Source organism: Staurois parvus, unplaced genomic scaffold (assembly GCF_062004578.1).
Source record: "Staurois parvus isolate SC_StPar_1 unplaced genomic scaffold, SC_StPar_1.0 ptg000282l, whole genome shotgun sequence".
NCBI classification, from domain to species: domain Eukaryota; kingdom Metazoa; phylum Chordata; class Amphibia; order Anura; family Ranidae; genus Staurois; species Staurois parvus.
Window position 1 is genome coordinate 15,749,935 of NW_028318078.1, and position 16,950 is coordinate 15,766,884.

Consider the following 16,950-nt stretch of genomic DNA (forward strand, 5'->3'; position numbering starts at 1 on the left):
GTGGCCCTAAGTAACGATTCTGTGGCCCTAAGTAACGTTTCTGTGTCCCTAACTAACGTTTCTGTGTCCCTAACTAACGTTTCTGTGTCCCTAACTAACGTTTCTGTGTCCCTAACTCTCTCCCTGAATACAGCCAGGTCTGCCTCTGTTGAATGACTGGAGGCAAATGGAGAATTCTAAAATGGCCGCCATTTATAGCTCGACCATTACACAGTGCTGGCTGGCTGCTGATTGGCTAATGCGATCACATGTCATGAATGAATGCATTATGGGTCAGCGCGCCTTGTCTGCGCGCCTTCCCAGACATCCCCGCTCCGTCGCCGCACATGTCGCCGCCATTTTAGGAAAAATTTCGATTCGCGCATCCGAAGTCTGCTTATTTTCGGATTCGGCGCGAATCGAAATTTTCCTAATATTCAAAACTAATTCCACTTCGCCTACTTCGATTCGCTCATCTCTAGTCAGAATACAATAGCACAGTGGAAAAGATCCCTGCATCCACATCACTTGCGTAGAAGCAGGGATCTGTAAGTCTATTTTTTGTTAAACGAAAAAAAAGAAAATCTCCGTGTATACCCAGCTTCACTCCACTTTTGTTGAGAGAAAAAGAATCACTCTGGGAGATCAATGTACATTGCGTAGATTTTTAATAATCTTTGCTGCAGATTCTCACCTGTTTCTGCTCTGAAGAAATATCTGCTTGTTGTGTGCAGAGTAAATCTGAATGGGAGTGATTTTTCAATATTTTTCAGCCGATGCACTTGCACTTGAGGAAAGTTGCCGGGTTTGCATCTGTTCAGAAGTAATAAACCCTTTGGAAGTGTCTCGCCAAAAATGACATTTTTGCTGCAGAGGATGCCTAAATTCTAACTTGTATCTTAGTGCAGACTTCTTGGAAAATTGGTGAGCCAATCACAGAAGTAGGAAATTAAATTTATGGGGAAGTTCTGTGCACCAACTGTGTACAGCAGGCCTCTGGTTGCCATATTGCATTGGATTTTACATAAAATTACAGAGTTGCAGATTGAAAAGGAAAGGTAATTTAATAACATTTAACTGCAATATGGCTTCTAAAGTAATTGTACTGTATGTACTATAATATTTTTTGCTATATTTCTGCAGTTGTATATGCTATGCTATTTTTTTTTTATTTGCTAAATTTTTTTCCCCACGAAAGTGGAGTTATCATTTAAGTGATCTGGTAATAGAGGTTACTGGGGATTTCCAGTTTAGACTGGATAATGCTATCCCAAACTATATTTTTAACAGTGCGATACAGGCTTTTTAACGTAATGACTAGAGATAAGTTTCAAATGAGGCCTCCCAACTCCTCTCTAATCGAACTTTCATTTCATGCTTGCTTTAAGTCCAATCAGCTGTGGGCTGGGTCATCCCCTGCCCCACAGCATACATAAGCAAAGGCACAGAATGCTGATGATGTTAGTGCCCTTATTTGGACACATGTCAATATTAGCCAATGACTTTCAACACAAAATTGACATTCAGATGAGGATAAATTTGGGGGATGCCCAAACTCCATTTGTCTCCTCCCATTGTACTCTGCTCCCGCAAGCTGGGTGTACCTGGGGGCCTCAACCTGGTCCCAACTTGCTACAAGTCCATCCCCACCATTAGGGGCTATGGTGAAGAAGCAGGCTGGGGCTTAGATGCCCTGGGGAACCCAAAGTAGACTATCTACAAGGGCTCACTACCACAGGTGCTGACACTCCTCTTGCCATGTAGTTTACCATGGAGTTAGCCACAGGGTGCTTTACAGGTCATAGTCCAGCAGTTTCAAATCCCTGTCCCTAAAGACACCTGCAAATCTGGGATGGGGGTAATTTCTCTGTTGATTGTGCCTACAGAAGCCTAAATAGTGGGTACAAGGCAAAAGTCCTTTGAACATTAATGCCCAGGATGCTCCTTTCTTCTCTCCTAAACCCTCTTGGAATGTTTGGGAGACACCGACAACCCTGCAGTTGTTCATGGTGGTATCACCAGGTTTACTTGAAATTTTTACTATGATTGCTTGCTGGTACCATATCTATTGCTCCTGCATATCTTATCTTTGTGGTATCTATGTGCATATGCATAACCCAAGTACTTATGGCACCTGGCCCTGCTCCTACTACTCTTGTGCCACCTTACTTTCAGTTCAGTTACTGCAGCTGTGCACTCTGCCTCTTCTGGTTTCTGAGCTCAGCTTTGGAAGACCAGCATCTTCTGGCTTTCTTCTGGTGGTGTAGTATAGCCATGGGGTATTTATTTAAAATTCATGGAGGTTTGAGTAATAAAAGTTTCTACCAGCAGAGGTCCAAATCTCATGTTTGTGCAATGTCTCAGATCCTTCCCATCACAGCCCCCCTAATTTTTTTTTTAATTAGATACTTTCCCCCCTTATTTTACATTACAATCTCATTCTTACATCAATGTCCTCTGTCCCCTGAACATCACAGTCAACCACTTCATGTCAGTTTCCCCTTCACATTAGTGTCCACTGCCCCCTTCACATCAACCGCCCTTCCCCCACAGCACTGTGTCCCCTTTACATCACCCCCCCCCTCCCTAACATACGCACACAGCACTGCCACCCCTCTACATCACCCCCACAGTACTTCCTCCCCTTCATGTCACCCCTCTCCACAACACTTGCCCTCTCTTTACATCACCCTTCCCTCCCCCCCACAGCACTTGACCCCATTTACATCACATCTCCCCACACACAACACTGGCCTGCTTCAAATCTCCCCCACCCCACAGCATTGCCCCCCTTTACATCGCATCTCCCCTGACAGCACTGCCCCCTGTGACTGGAGTCACTTTGGGTGGGGGGCTTATGGAACCCAGCTTACTTTGCAGAGGTTGGGAGACCCCTGTCTCAGCTCCCCATATCCCTCATATGTGCAAGTCACCCTGTGTCTCTTAGGGGCACAGGTTGACTAATGGACACTGAGAATGCGGTTGGAATTACTTCAGATGGGACAGTAATATTTATCAGCCATATGAAGACTATTCCTGGTTGTTGATTCTGAACTAGACATGTGAATTGAAAAAGCTGATCATGCTGGCCTCTCCTCTACCCCAGTGTAGGAGCCGGACCGTCTGCTCTGTAGTGAGATCATAATTCATCAAACCATTGTCTAGGTGTTACCGTATTTTTCGCTCCATAAGACGCACTTTTTTCCCCCCAAAAAAGGGGGGAAAATGTCAGTGCGTCTTATGGAGCGAATATGGAGCGGCCGGTCCGGTATTTCCACCGCGGCCGTGTCAGAATACCGGGCCAGCCGCTCAGCTCTGCAGCGGGACCTTATGGAGATGACTGCTGACCTTTGGGGAGGTGGGGAGTGGGTACCTGAATTTGACAGGTACCCGCTCTTACTTCTTTGTTCTTTGATCTTACCTGTTCCTCTATCCAGCGGCGCGCTGTCTTCTGGCTTCTGTAGTGTGGGCACTGGGCATGACAGCCGGGTGCCAAGTGCGCATGCGCAAGAAGCGGTGCTTTTTGTGAATGGTAAGGCGGTACCTGGGACACATGACAGATCCCAGAAGCCGCCGGACCAATCACAAAGCGCAAGTGCTTCTCGCTCATGCGCACTGGGAACCCGGCTGTCATGCCGAGCGCCATTACAGAAGCCGGGAAGACAGCGCGCGGCTGGATCGAGGAACAGGTAAGATCAAACAAAAACTCTGCGGAAGTAAGAGCGGGTACCTGTCAAATTCAGGTACCCGCTCCCTACCTCCCCAAAGGTCAGCAGTCATCTGTACTGTCTGCAGTCTCTGGTCATCCCTGTGCTGTCCGCAGTCTCTGGTCATCCCTGTGCTGTCCGCAGTCTCTGGTCATCCCTGTGCTGTCCGCAGTCTCTGGTCATCCCTGTGCTGTCCGCAGTCTCTGGTCATCTCCTGTACTGTGTCTGCAGTCCATTAGTTCAGAATGTTTTTTTTTCCTGTTTTCTGCCTCTAAAACCTAGCTGCGTCTTATGGTCAGGTGCGTCTTATGGAGCGAAAAATACGGTAATTCCTAGATTGTAAGCTCGAAAGAGTAGGGCCCTCTAACCCCTCGTGTGCTGTTTGTTGTTGCTGTACTGTTTCATGTATTGTCCCCCCCTCTATTGTACAGCGCTGAGCAAACCCTTTGGCGCTATATAAACTCGATGTAATAATAATAATAATAATTCCCATTCACCTTTTGTTTCGGTCACCCAGCTAACTAACCTAATTAACTTACTGTTTAGAGTCTTGCATACGATCATGTGATCAGTCTCAGTGTGTATTGTATAAAAATCCTGTTTGAGTTTAAAATAAAGAGTTCCATGTTCAGACAGACTGGTGTCGTCTAGTCTTGTATGTTCGGCTGTGGTGCCTGTTGTCGGTATTCAGACGGGGAAGCGGTATTCTAACGAAAGTACTCAAGCGCAGTCTGGGTCAGTTCCGTTACACCCCCCTTCAAATTTCCCACGACAGCATTGCCCCCTTCACATCACCACCCCCTCCAGGACTTCTCCCCTTTACATCCCCCCCCCCCCACTGCCCCCTTTTACATCTCCACACCCCCCACACCACTGTCCCCCTTTACATCACATCTGCCCCACTTCAGATCTCCCTCCACAGCACTGCCCCCCCCAGAACTGCTCCCCTTTACACCACCTCCTCCCACACTACCCCCCTTTACATCTCCACTCCCCACAACACTTCCTCTCTACTGCCCCCTTCACATCCGCACCACAGCACTGCTCACCTTTACATGTTCCCACCCCCCTCCCGCATACTGCCCCCCTTTTCATCTTCACCCGCCCACAGCACAACCCCCTTTTACACATCTCCCCCCCCCCCAAAGCACTGACCCTTCACATTCCCCACAGCAATGCCCCCCTTTAAATCTCCCACCATAGCACTTGCCCCTCCCTTTACATCTCCCCACCACTGCACTTGCCCTTCCCTTTACATCTCCCCCCACAGCACTGCCCCCTTCACATCTCCCCTCCCCACCAGCACTTGCCCCCCTTCACATTCCCCACAGCAATGCCCCCCTTTAAATCTCCCACCGTAGCACTTGCCCCTCCCTTTCCATCTCCCCACCACTGCACTTGCCCTTCCCTTTACATCTCCCCCCACAGCACTGCCCCCTTCACATCTCCCCTCCCCACCAGCACTTGCCCCCCTTCACATCACCCCCCCCCCCCCCACAGCACTGCTCCCTTTACATCTCCCCCCACTTGCCCCCCCCTTCACACTACCCTTCCCCCATTTCACTGCTCCCCTTTCATATCCCCCCTCCACCTCAATAATGTGCTCTGCCCCTTCATATCTGCCACACCATTCAAATCACCCCACACACACAGCACTGCCGCCTTCGTGTTACCCCCCACCCCCTGTCACAGCTATGTCCTCTTGCCTACCTTACACAAAGCAAGGAGCGGCCATGGGGCACAGCAGCACTACATTGAGGGCAGAAGCAGGGGGCTGCTGAGATTAACTTTTCCTATTAACAAGCTGGTGATTGGTGGTTAGGACTGCCCAGTGTCCTAGCAACCAATCACCTGCTAGTTAATCTGGAAAGTTAACTCATGTAGCTCCTGCCCTCCATCCAGTGCAGCTGTGCCTCCCGCTCTCTGTTCATTGCTATCCCCTGCCTCCCGCTCTCTGTGCTGCATTGAGAATGACCATTAAAAGGAACTCCTTCTGCTGCAGAGACTGCATCTGCCTGCAGGCCCAGGACGTGTGGCTTATCAGAGCTTTCAGCAGACTGATGTCCGGAACATTCAGTGAGGTGCAGAGCTGCAACAGTAGATAGCCAAGGTCGGACACAAAAGTGAAGTAACAGGATTAGTCAGGGTCATAAACAGGTAAGCAGCAAGGTACCAAATCATAAACAGAGCCAAAGTCAGGAACAAAACAGAGCAAATCATAAACAGAGCCAAAGTCAGGACCAAGCCACGTCAGGAACTGGTAACAAGTCAAGAGCATAATCCGAAATCAAGTCAGGAGCCATCTGGGTCAGTAACAAAGGAACACACTGGAAGAATGCAGGACACAGGGAACAGCTGAAGACCAGTCAGTACTGACAGTGAACAAGAGTATCCTTTAAATAGCCCGTCTGGCACCAGAAACCGTGGGCATGCTCCCATGTGCGTGCACACATTATTGTGCACATGCATAAACCTTTGCTCATTCTTATTAGCAATGTGCCTGTGCTCATTTCTATGAGCGATGTGTGGATGCAGTCGCCGTACTGGAATTTCCTGACAGACGTGGCAATATTCTATGTATTTTCTTACTCCCGTCAGCAGCCGAGCCTGAAGCATTGTTTATTCCCATTGACATGGGCATTTTCTACTCCCACTGGCTACAGTCCAATCCCCCTAAAGTCTGAAGGACAGTGTCACGTACCTGATAGAAGTCTGAATTGACGAGGTCAACCTCTTTTGTATCTCCAACCCAGGCCCCGCTGAAGGTGAAACAGATGGTGCCGAGGGACAGGAGGAACACGAGTGCCTGTGGATATTGATTGTGGAACTTGCGGCTGGTGATGGACATCCAGTCAGGAACAGAGTTGATGCCTGGACAGGCAGCTGAGGTTAAAGACGCACTCCACTGGAACTGCAAGATCTGTGTGCACCCATGTGCGCGCATTCTTGCACGCATGCTTGAGCCTATGTTCATTTCTATTAGCCAGTTGCCGTACAGGAATTCCCTTACATTGCCCCCCCCCTTAGGGGCAGCCTCTGGATGCCAACCATAGTCCACTTTTTAAGATGAACACGGAGGTAAGTCTGCACCAACCGTGGAGCATGAACATTAGAGGAAGGTTCCCAATAATTCTCTTCTGGGCCGTAGCTTTTCCATTTAATGAGGAACTGAGTCTGACCCCCCCCCCCCTTTTCCTGCAACCTAGGATGGCTTCAACCTCATATTCTTCATTTCCTTCAACAAGCAGTGGAGCTGGAGCCTCTAGTTCCCGATCGGGAAATGGGTTTGAAATAGTCCGTTTTAATAATAATATTGAAAACATGAAACACAAGGTGAATTCTTAAGCTCTCAGGCAGCGTTAACTCAAAAGCTACAGCATTAATCCTCCTCCAAAAGTTGCAAAGAATGGTGTCTGTTTTGTGGTGGAATGCACTGAGTTATTATAAGCAAATTCTGCCAAAGAAATAAGAGGCGCCCAATCATCTTGTGCAAAGGAAGAAAAACAACACAAGTACTGTTCTAGGGTCTGGTTTGTCCTCTCCATCTGACCATTAGTTTGTGGATGGTATGCCGAAGACAGAGAATGTTTAATGCCCAACACTTCACATAAGGATCTCCAAAACCTGGAAGTGAACTGTACTGCACGGTCAGAGGTGATGTTACTGGGGACACCATGTAGGCATACTATTCCCTGATGAAGGCAGATGCAGTCTCTGCAGCAGAAGGAGTTCCTTTTAATGGCACAAAGTGGGCCATCTTGGACAAACGATCCACCATCACAAAGATGATGGTACATCCTTCTGATGGGGGTAACTCCACAATAACGTCCATGGAAATCATGCTCCATAATTTTTTAGGTACAGGAAGCGGCTCTAACAGACCCCAATTCTTAGTTCTCTCAATCTTATTTCATAAGCATACTGTGCATGAGTTAACATAGTCCCTGCAATCTTGCATCAGGTCTGGCCACCAAAATGAGCGAAGAATTAGATGTGAAGTCTTATGAACTCCAAAATGACCTGCCATAGGATGATCATGACACATATAAAGAATTGCTGTTCTAAATTGCTCTAGAACAAATGTCTGCTCACCGCGGAAGTAGAGGCCCTCCTTGAGTTGGAGACAAAGTTCCTGAGGTGGGGGATGATCCAGGACTGCTATCTTTATCTGTGATACAATATCAGCTTGTAATAACAAGAAGTTGTGAGCAGGTAAAATTGTGTCTGGTTCAGGAGGCACCCCAGTATTTGCAAACATACGAGAAAGGGCATCAGGCTTTCCATTCTTTGACCCAGGCTGATATGTAATATGGAAATTAAACCTAGAGAAGAAAAGTGCCCATCTGGCTTGGCGGGGTCTTAGCCTTTTAGCTACCCTTAAGTATTCAAGGTTCTTATGATCTGTAAACACAAGAACAGGATGTGCTGCTCCTTCCAGCAAGTAACACCATTCCTCCAAGGCTAACTTAATGGCAAGTAGCTCCCGATCACCTACATAATAGTTCCTTTCCGGGGGACTTAACTTGCTTGAGAAAAAGGCGACAAGATGGAGTAAGGACTTAGTTCCCTGTCGTTGTGACAGTATGGCCCCCACGGCATTCTCAGAAGTGTCCACCTCCAGAACATATGGCAATGCAGGATCTGGATGTTGAAGGATGGGGGCAGATGTAAAGAGACCCTTTAGTCTTAAAAATGCAGCTTGAGCCTCTAAAGTCCAGGAAAAAACTGTCCATTGTTTTGTCAGCTGCGTAATCGGAGAAATGATACCGGAAAAGTATTTAATGAACTTTCTGTAAAATTTAGCAAATTCCACAAACCGCTGCACTGCTTTCTTATCAGTGGGGGCTGGCCAATTGAGTATTGCAGACACCTTCTGAGGATCCATGGCAATTCCATCTGCAGAGATAATAAGTCCCAAGAACTGAATGGACATTCTTTCGAATTTTTCAGGTTTTGCATAAAGGCGGTGTTCTCTTAACTTGCTTAATACTCTTTTTACATGGACCCAATGGATCTCTATTGAAGTGTAAAAAATGAGAATGTCATCTAAGTAGACAATAATGAATAGGTCCAGGAAGTCCCAAAAGATGTCATTCCCCAAGTGCTGAAAAGTAGCTGGTGCGTTACAGAGACCAAAAGGCGTCACAAGGTATTCAAAGTGCCCAAAACGGGTCCGGGAAGGCTGTTTTCCACTCGTCGCCTTCCCTGATTCTAATTAAGTTGTAGGCTCCCCTCAGGTGCAGCTTGGAAAACACTCGTGCATCTCGCAGTCTTTGGAGTAGTTCTGGAATGAGTGGCAAGGGGTATCGGTATTTAATGGTTATTTTGTTAAGATCTTGGTAGTCCACACATTATTATTATTATTATACAGTATTTATATAGCGCCAACAGTTTGCTTAGCGCTGTACATTACAATGGGAGACAGTACACGAGACAGTACAGTAACAATACAATTCAATACACGAGGGGTTTGAGGGCCCTGCTCCTTACAATCTAGGAGGGAGGGGACAGTGGTACAGGAGGAAATAGCTGTGGGGGATGGAGTGGTAGGAAGAGTGGAGGAGATCGGCAATTAGCTGAGGGCGAGGTAGGCTTCCCTGAAGAGATGGGTTTTCAGGGTGCGTCTAAAGGAGAGGAGAATAAGTGATAGTCTGATAGATTGGGGTAGGGAGTTCCAGAGGATGGGGGAAGCCCTGGAGACGGGCATGGGAGGAGGAGACCAGGGAACTAGAGTAGGAGGTCTTGTGAGGAGCGGAGAGTACGTTTTGGGTGGTATTTGGATATCAGGTCGGTGATGTAGTTTGGGGCAGTGTTATGAACAGCTTTGTACGTCAATGTTAGCGTTTTGAATTTTATCCGTTGGGCAATCGGAAGCCAGTGGAGGGATTGGCAGAGGGGGGTGGCGGATACGGAGCGGTTAGTAAGGTGGATGAGTCTGGCCGCAGTATTCAGGATAGACTGAAGCGGGGATAGACTGTGGTGAGGTAAGGAGGTGGAGTCTACATGAGTTTGTCAGTGATTGGACCTGGGGCTGGAAAGACAGATTGGAGTCTAGGATGACGCCTAGTACTCTGGCTTGCGGGGTGGGACTGATGGTGGCATTGTTGGTCGTGATGGCGAAGTCGGGGTGGGGGCGCGGGCTGGGGGGAAAACTAGGAGTTTGGTTTTGGAAAGGTTTAATTTGAGGAAGTGGAGTGACATCCAATCCGATATGTCGTTCAGTAGGCTACTGATTCGGGCGGAGACTGAAGGGGTGAGGCGAGGGGTAGAGAGATAGATTTGCATGTCATCGGCATAGAGATGGTAGTTAAAGCCGTGAGGGTGTATCAGTTGGCCAAGGGAGGAGGTGTAGATGGAGAAGAGAAGGGGCCCGAGGACAGAACCTTGAGGGACCCCAACAGAGAGGGGGAGGTGGCAGCGTTATAGGTCACACTGAAGGAGCGCTGTGATAGATAGGAAGAGAGCCAGGAGAGAGCGGAGTCTCTGAGGCCAAGAGAGTGTAGTTTTTTGAGGAGGAGGGGGTGGTCAACCATGTCGAAAGCCACGGAGAGGTCGAGGAGTAGGAGCACTGAATAGTGGCCATTAGCTTTGGTGGTTAGCAGGACATTGATGAGTTTGAGTAGGGCAGTTTCGGTGGAGTGTAGGGGACGGAAGCCAGACTGTAGGGGATCAAGGAGGTTTTTGTCGGTGAGGTGGGAACTCAGGCGATTATAGACTAAGCGCTCAAGGAGTTTAGATGCAAATGGCAGCAGGGAGATGGGTCTAAGGTTGTTCAGGTCAGTGGGATCCAGGGAGGGTTTCTTAAGTATGGGAGTGATGTGCGTGTGCTTCAGAGGGGAGGGGAATGCGCCAGTAGAGAGGGAGAGATTAAAGATGTGAGTGAAGGAGCGTAGGATGGAGGAGAAGGGTGATCGTAGGAGTTGTGAGGGGACAGGGTCAAGGGGGCAGGTGGTGAGGCGGGCTTCAGAGAAGACCTTAATGACCTCTTCAGTGGTAGCAAGGTCGAAGGAGTGGAGTGTTGAGGGGGTTTTAGTGTGAGGAATGGTCAAAGTGTCTTGTCCTTTTTTTCAACTAAGAAAATACCAGCTCCAGCTGGTGAGATAGAGGGCCTGATAAACCCCTTGTCAAGATTTTCATCAATGTATTTACGCAGCTCCTCCAATTCTAGTCCAGAAAGTGGATAAATTCATCCAAAGGGAATTTCAGCTCCAGGTAACAGCTCAATAGGGCAGTCGTATGGTCTATGAGGAGGGAGAGAGTCAGCGTTTTTTTTAATAAAGACATCAAGGTACTCATGGTAAACTGCGGATACCAGTTTAGCAGTTTCAGAGTCTATATTGAGGTTGAGTAGTGGTCTTCCTGGCTTAGTTGCTGCGGGGAGACAAAACTTCTTGCAGTAACTAGATTGGAAAGTCATTTCCCCAGTGGACCAGTCGATGCAGGGATTATGAGTAGAGATGAGCGAATCGAACTTGGCGAAGTGGAATTCGTTTCGAATATTAGGAAAAATTCGATTCGCACCGAATCCGAAAATTAGCAAACTTCGGATGCACGAATCGAATTTTTCCCGATCGGCCGATTTTCATCCCTTCTACAGCCGGCAAAAAGTGTCCCTGCAGAGAGCTCTGCTATTTCTGACAGTTCTCTGACAGTTCCTTCACATTTACAGCGGTTGAAACATTGTATCTATTTGTTTCCATTTAGGATACAGATGTTTTTATTCGGAAACAAATAGATACAATGTTTCAACCGCTGTAAATGTGAAGGAACTGTCAGAGAACTGTCAGAAATAGCGGAGCTCTCTGCAGATACACTTTTTGCTGTACTGGAATTCTTCTTATTTTAATTCTTCTTCTTCTTTTCATTCTTCTTCTTCTTCTTCTTCTTTTCATTCTTCTTCTTCTTCTTCTTTTCATTCTTCTTCTTCTTCTTCTTATTTTCATTCTTCTTCTTATTATTATTATTTTCATTCTTCTTCTTCCTCTTCTTCTTCTTCTTCTTATTTTCATTCTTCTTCTCCTTCTTCTTCTCCTTCTTCTTTTCATTCTTCTTCTTCTTCTTCTTCTTATTTTCATTCTTCTTCTTATTTTCATTCTTCTTCTTCCTCTTCTTCTTCTTCTTATTTTCATTCCTCTTCTCCTTCTTCTTCTCCTTCTTCTTTTCATTCTTCTTCTCCTTCTTCTTTTCATTCTTCTCCTTCTTCTTCTCCTCCTTCTTTTCATTCTTCTTCTCCTTCTTCTTCTCCTTCTTCTTCTTCTTCTTTTCCTTCTTCCTCTTCTTCTTCTTCTTCTTCTTATTTTCCTTCTTCTTCTTCTTCTTCTTCTTCTTATTATTTTCCTTCTTCTTCTTATTTTCCTTCTTCTTCTTCTTCTTATTTTCCTTCTTCTTCTTCTTCTTATTTTCCTTCTTCTTCTTCTTATTTTCCTTCTTCTTATTTTCCTTCTTCTTCTTCTTCTTATTTTCCTTCTTCTCCTTCTTCTTCTTTTCCTTCTTCTTCTTCTTTTCCTTCTTCTTCTTCTTCTTATTTTCCTTCTTCTACTTCTTCTTATTTTCCTTCTTCTACTTCTTCTTATTTTCCTTCTTCTACTTCTTCTTATTTTCCTTCTTCTTCTTCTTATTTTCCTTCTTCTTCTTCTTATTTTCCTTCTTCTTCTTCTTCTTATTTTCCTTCTTCTTCTTATTTTCCTTCTTCTTCTTATTTTCCTTCTTCTTCTTCTTATTTTCCTTCTTCTTCTTCTTATTTTCCTTCTTCTTCTTCTTATTTTCCTTCTTCTTCTTATTTTCCTTCTTCTACTTCTTCTTCTTCTTCTTCTTCTTCTTCTCCTTCTTCTTCTTCTTCTTATTTTCCTTCTTCTTATTTTCCATCTTCTTCTTCTTCTTCTTCTTCTTATTTTCATTCTTCTTCTTCCTCTTCTTCTTATTATTATTTTCATTCTTCTTCTTCCTCTTCTTCTTCTTATTATTTTCATTCTTCTCCTTCTTCTTCTCCTTCTTCTTTTCATTCTTCTTCTTCTTCTTATTTTCCTTCTTCTTCTTCTTATTTTCATTCTTCTTCTTATTTTCCTTCTTCTTCCTCTTCTTCTTCTTCTTCTTCTTCTTCTTTTCCTTCTTCTTCTTCTTCTTCTTCTTCTTCTTTTCCTTCTTCTTCTTCTTATTTTCCTTCTTCTTCTTCTTTTTCTTCTTCTTCTTCTTCTTATTTTCCTTCTCTTCTTCTTCTTCATCCTCATCTTCTTCTTCTTCTTCTTCTTCATCCTCATCTTCTTCTTTTTCTTCTTCTTCTTCTTCTTCATCTTCTTCTTCTTCATCTTCTTCTTCTTCATCTTCTTCTTCTTCATCTTCTTCATCTTCTTCTTCATCATCTTCTTCTTCTTCATCTTCTTCTTCTTCTTCTTCATCATCTTCTTCATCTTCATCTTCTTCTTCATCTTCTTCTTCATCTTCTTCTTCATCTTCATCTTCTTCTTCATCTTCTTCTTCATCTTCTTCGTCGTGCCCCGTGACTGCCCAAATGAGTGAAATGTGCGGTGATTCTAAGATCGACGGCACTCATCTGCATGTCATACTGATTGACAGTATTATTTCTCTTCCCCAGCAGACTCCAAGGGCATTTAAATTAAAGGTACAGTGTTCTGCACTAATATAAAGGCTCTCTGAAGCCTAGAAACCCTTTTAATAAGTTAAATTCGCAGCGAATAAATTTGCATCGAATCGAATTTATTCCGCAAATTTGGCGAATCAGCCGAATCGAATTTTTGAATAATTCGCTCATCTCTAATTATGAGCCTTCAACCATGGCTGACCCAATATAATTGGAAACAAAGGAGAAGTGATAACATCCATACGTAAGAACTCGCAGTGCCCTGAGGTTATAGAACATAGGATAGGTACAGTCTATAGAGTGATAGGTCCAGATTTAATGCTGGAACCATCTGCTTGATGAATTGAGAAACTACTCTTCTTGGCACAGAGAGGTAGCTCATGCTGGGCAGCAAACAAGGAATCCACAAAACAGCTACAGGCCCCAGAACTCACAATAGCAGAAACAGGAAGAGTCCTTTCTGATAGCTGAAGAGAAAGTGGCAGAATAGTATGAGCTCGACCAGAGTCCAAAGCGGCCAATGTGCGGGTTAGAGTAGAAGATCTCCTAATGTGTCTTCTGGGGCAAGTTCGCAAAAAGTGTCCTGTATCCCCATAGTAGAGGCAGATATTACAACGGCAGCACCGTAATCATTCTTGTTCAGACGGGGGAGGTCTCGGAGAATTGGGGTGAGGAGATTTATTGAAGCCTGCAGTGACTCTTGACATGGTTGAAATAGAGGCAATGGGTGGACCCCAGGAATTAGCTGGGGCATGGCAGAGGTTCTTCCTTCTTTCAGACTCTTTCACGTAGATGACAATCAATCTGGATGCTGATGTTATAAACCACCTAGCGGGGCCCCTAGCAATCCACAGGACAGGATTCCCCAGGGCGCGGAGTCTAAGCCCCAGTCTGCTTGTTCACCAGAGCCCCTGATGGTGGGGATGGGCTTGGAGCAGACAAGGACCAGGTCGCGACCCCTGAGTACCCCCGTCTGTGGCAGCGGGACCCGCCAGAGGTATGTGCAGGTAGAGAGCCTGATGTGAAGAGGTGGAAGACGGGATCCGAGCGGGATGGATGGATGGCAGAGTAGTAAGCGTGGTCAACGGGCCGGGTCAGTAACAGTGGGGTCAGCGTAGTACAAGGCGGCAGGCGGAAGAATAGTCAGGTCACTTGCAGGGGTCGGCAACGGGTTCACATCAGGTACGGAGTATGCAGAAGAGAAGTCAGACTAGCCAGGGAATCAGAGCAGGAGAAGTCAGCGGTGGTCAGGTGCAGGCAGGGTCAGAAACAAATCTAGGATCACAGGAACACAGAAGAGACCATACGGCAATGGGTGTTAGTGCAGGGCAGGTTTAAATAGTGCGCCCTGCCCTGCTATTGGTGCCGGGTGAGCGGCCGCGATTGCGAGTGCGCATGCGCGGCCGCCGCCGTACAGGTCTCAGAGTCCATCGGATAGGATGGATCGGTGCTCCGCGCATGCGCGGAGTCACTTGCCGCCGCGATCCCTGACATTGCCCCCCCCCTATGGGCATCCTCCGGATGCCCAACCGGCTTCTCCTCCGTGGGTGGTTGCGATAGAACTCCCGAACCAGTCTAGGGGCATGGACATTTTGTGCCGGTTCCCATGAATTCTCTTCAGGGCCATAGCCCCTCCACTTGATTAGGAACTGTGTCTGACCGCCTCTTTTCCTGCAATCGACGATTGCCTCAACCTCGAATTCTTCCTGTTCGATAATGGTTATAGGCTCAGGAGGCCTGGATCTTCGGTCCGGGAAGGGATCTGGCGTTGCTGGTTTCAGTAACGACACATGAAACACTGGGTGAATCTTGAAGTTTCCTGGGAGTGCCAGCTCATATGCCACCTCATTGATCCTCCGTTTCACCCGGAATGGACCCATAAATTTTGGTCCCAACTTCTTCGAGGGGCAAGACATCCTCAAATTGGTAGTAGCTAGCCAAACCTGGTCTCCTGGTTGCAAACTCAATTCACCTCTTCTTCTCCTGTCGAAGGCCCTCTTACTGTCTTCTTGGGCCTTTGACATGGCTTCTTGAAGCACCTTGTTATTGGTGGAAAAAAACTCTAGCATGTTCTGCGTAGCCGGGATCGGGCTTTCCGGAATTAGATCAGGTAAAAATGTGGGGTGAAACCTGTAATTAGCGAAGAAGGGGGATTGCCCCGTAGCAGAGTGCTTCGCGTTATTATACGCGAACTCCGCTAATGGCAAGAGTGCCAGCCAGTCGTCCTGGAGGAAAGACGTGTAACATCGCAAGTACTGTTCCAGCGTCTGGTTTGTCCTTTCTGTCTGCCCATTCGTCTGAGGGTGGTAGGCCGATGAAAGGGACAGCTTGATTCACAGAACCTCGCATAGTGCTTTCCAGACCTTGGACGTAAATTGGGCCCCTCGATCCGAGACAATGTCTTCTGGCACACCATGGAGTTTCACTACCTCCTTCACGAAAATCTGTGCTGTTTCCATAGCTGAGGGTGTATTTTTTAGCGGCAGGAAATGGGCCATCTTCGACAACCGATCTACAATTACGAAAATCTCTGAATGATCTTGAGATAGTGGGAGCTCCACTATAAAATCCATGGAGATCATCTGCCATGGCCGATCTGGTATAGGCAATGGTCGTAGTAGACCCCAGGCCTTATTTCTGGTGGGCTTGTTTCTCTGACACGTGGCGCAGGTTCTCACATAAAGTTCACAGTCTTTCGCCATGTTTGGCCACCAGAACATCCGCTGGAGTAACTCTAAAGTCTTCGCGTTTCCAAAATGACCTGCTAGAGCAGCGGTTCTCAACCTGGGGGTCGCGACCCCTTTGGGGGTCGAACGACCATTTCACAGGGGTCGCCTAAGACCATCGGAAAACACATATTTCCGATGGTCTTAGGAACCGAGACACCGCTCCTGTCTCAGGCGATCTGTGGGCGGGATGATATGCTGCCCCTGTAACCTGGCCACACCTCCGGGATCACTCAACAGCTCCGCCTCCTCGCCGTTGATTGGCCACCGGAACTGTAGCTCAGGAGAGGCACACAGGCGGCCAATCACCGGCGAGGAGGTGGAGCTTGGAGAGGAGGAGCCGAGCGGCAGCGCGTGGAGATCAAAGAAGATCGAGGGAGCTGCAGGAGCGAGTGAAGAGAGAGGCCAGAGAAGGAAGACAGCTGACAGGTAAGTGCAAATTTTGCTGCTGCAGCCAGGTATGCAGGCTGTAGATGGGAGAGGGAGAGAGCGAGCCCAGGCTGGAGCAGGAGTCAGCAAGGTAAGTATCATTGGTGTCAGTGGAAGGGATAGTGCCCCATCATTTGTGTCACTAATACCAACGATGGGGCACTATTCCTCCCCCCACTGACTCCAACGATGGGGCACTATTCCTCCCCCCACCGACAGCAACGATGGGACACTATTCCCCCCCCCCCCCCACTGACACCAATGATGGGTCACTATTCCCCCCCCTGACACCAATGATGGGGCACTATTCCTCCCACTGATACCAATGATGGGGCACTATTCCTCCCACTGACACCAATGATGGGGCACGATTCCTCCCACTGACACCAATGATGAGGCACGATTCCTCCCACTGACACCAATGATGGGGCACTATTCCTCCCACTGATACCAATGATGGGGCACTATTCCTCCCACTGACACCAATGATGAGGCACTATTCCTCCCAATG

General features: G+C 47.1%; 1 protein-coding gene across 1 annotated transcript in view; it reads left to right on the plus strand.

Annotated features, from left to right (window-relative positions):
- The window catches only part of DMC1 (DNA meiotic recombinase 1), a 205,709-nt gene that overhangs the window by 129,370 nt on the left and 59,389 nt on the right, over window positions 1–16,950 (plus strand). The window lies entirely within an intron of this gene.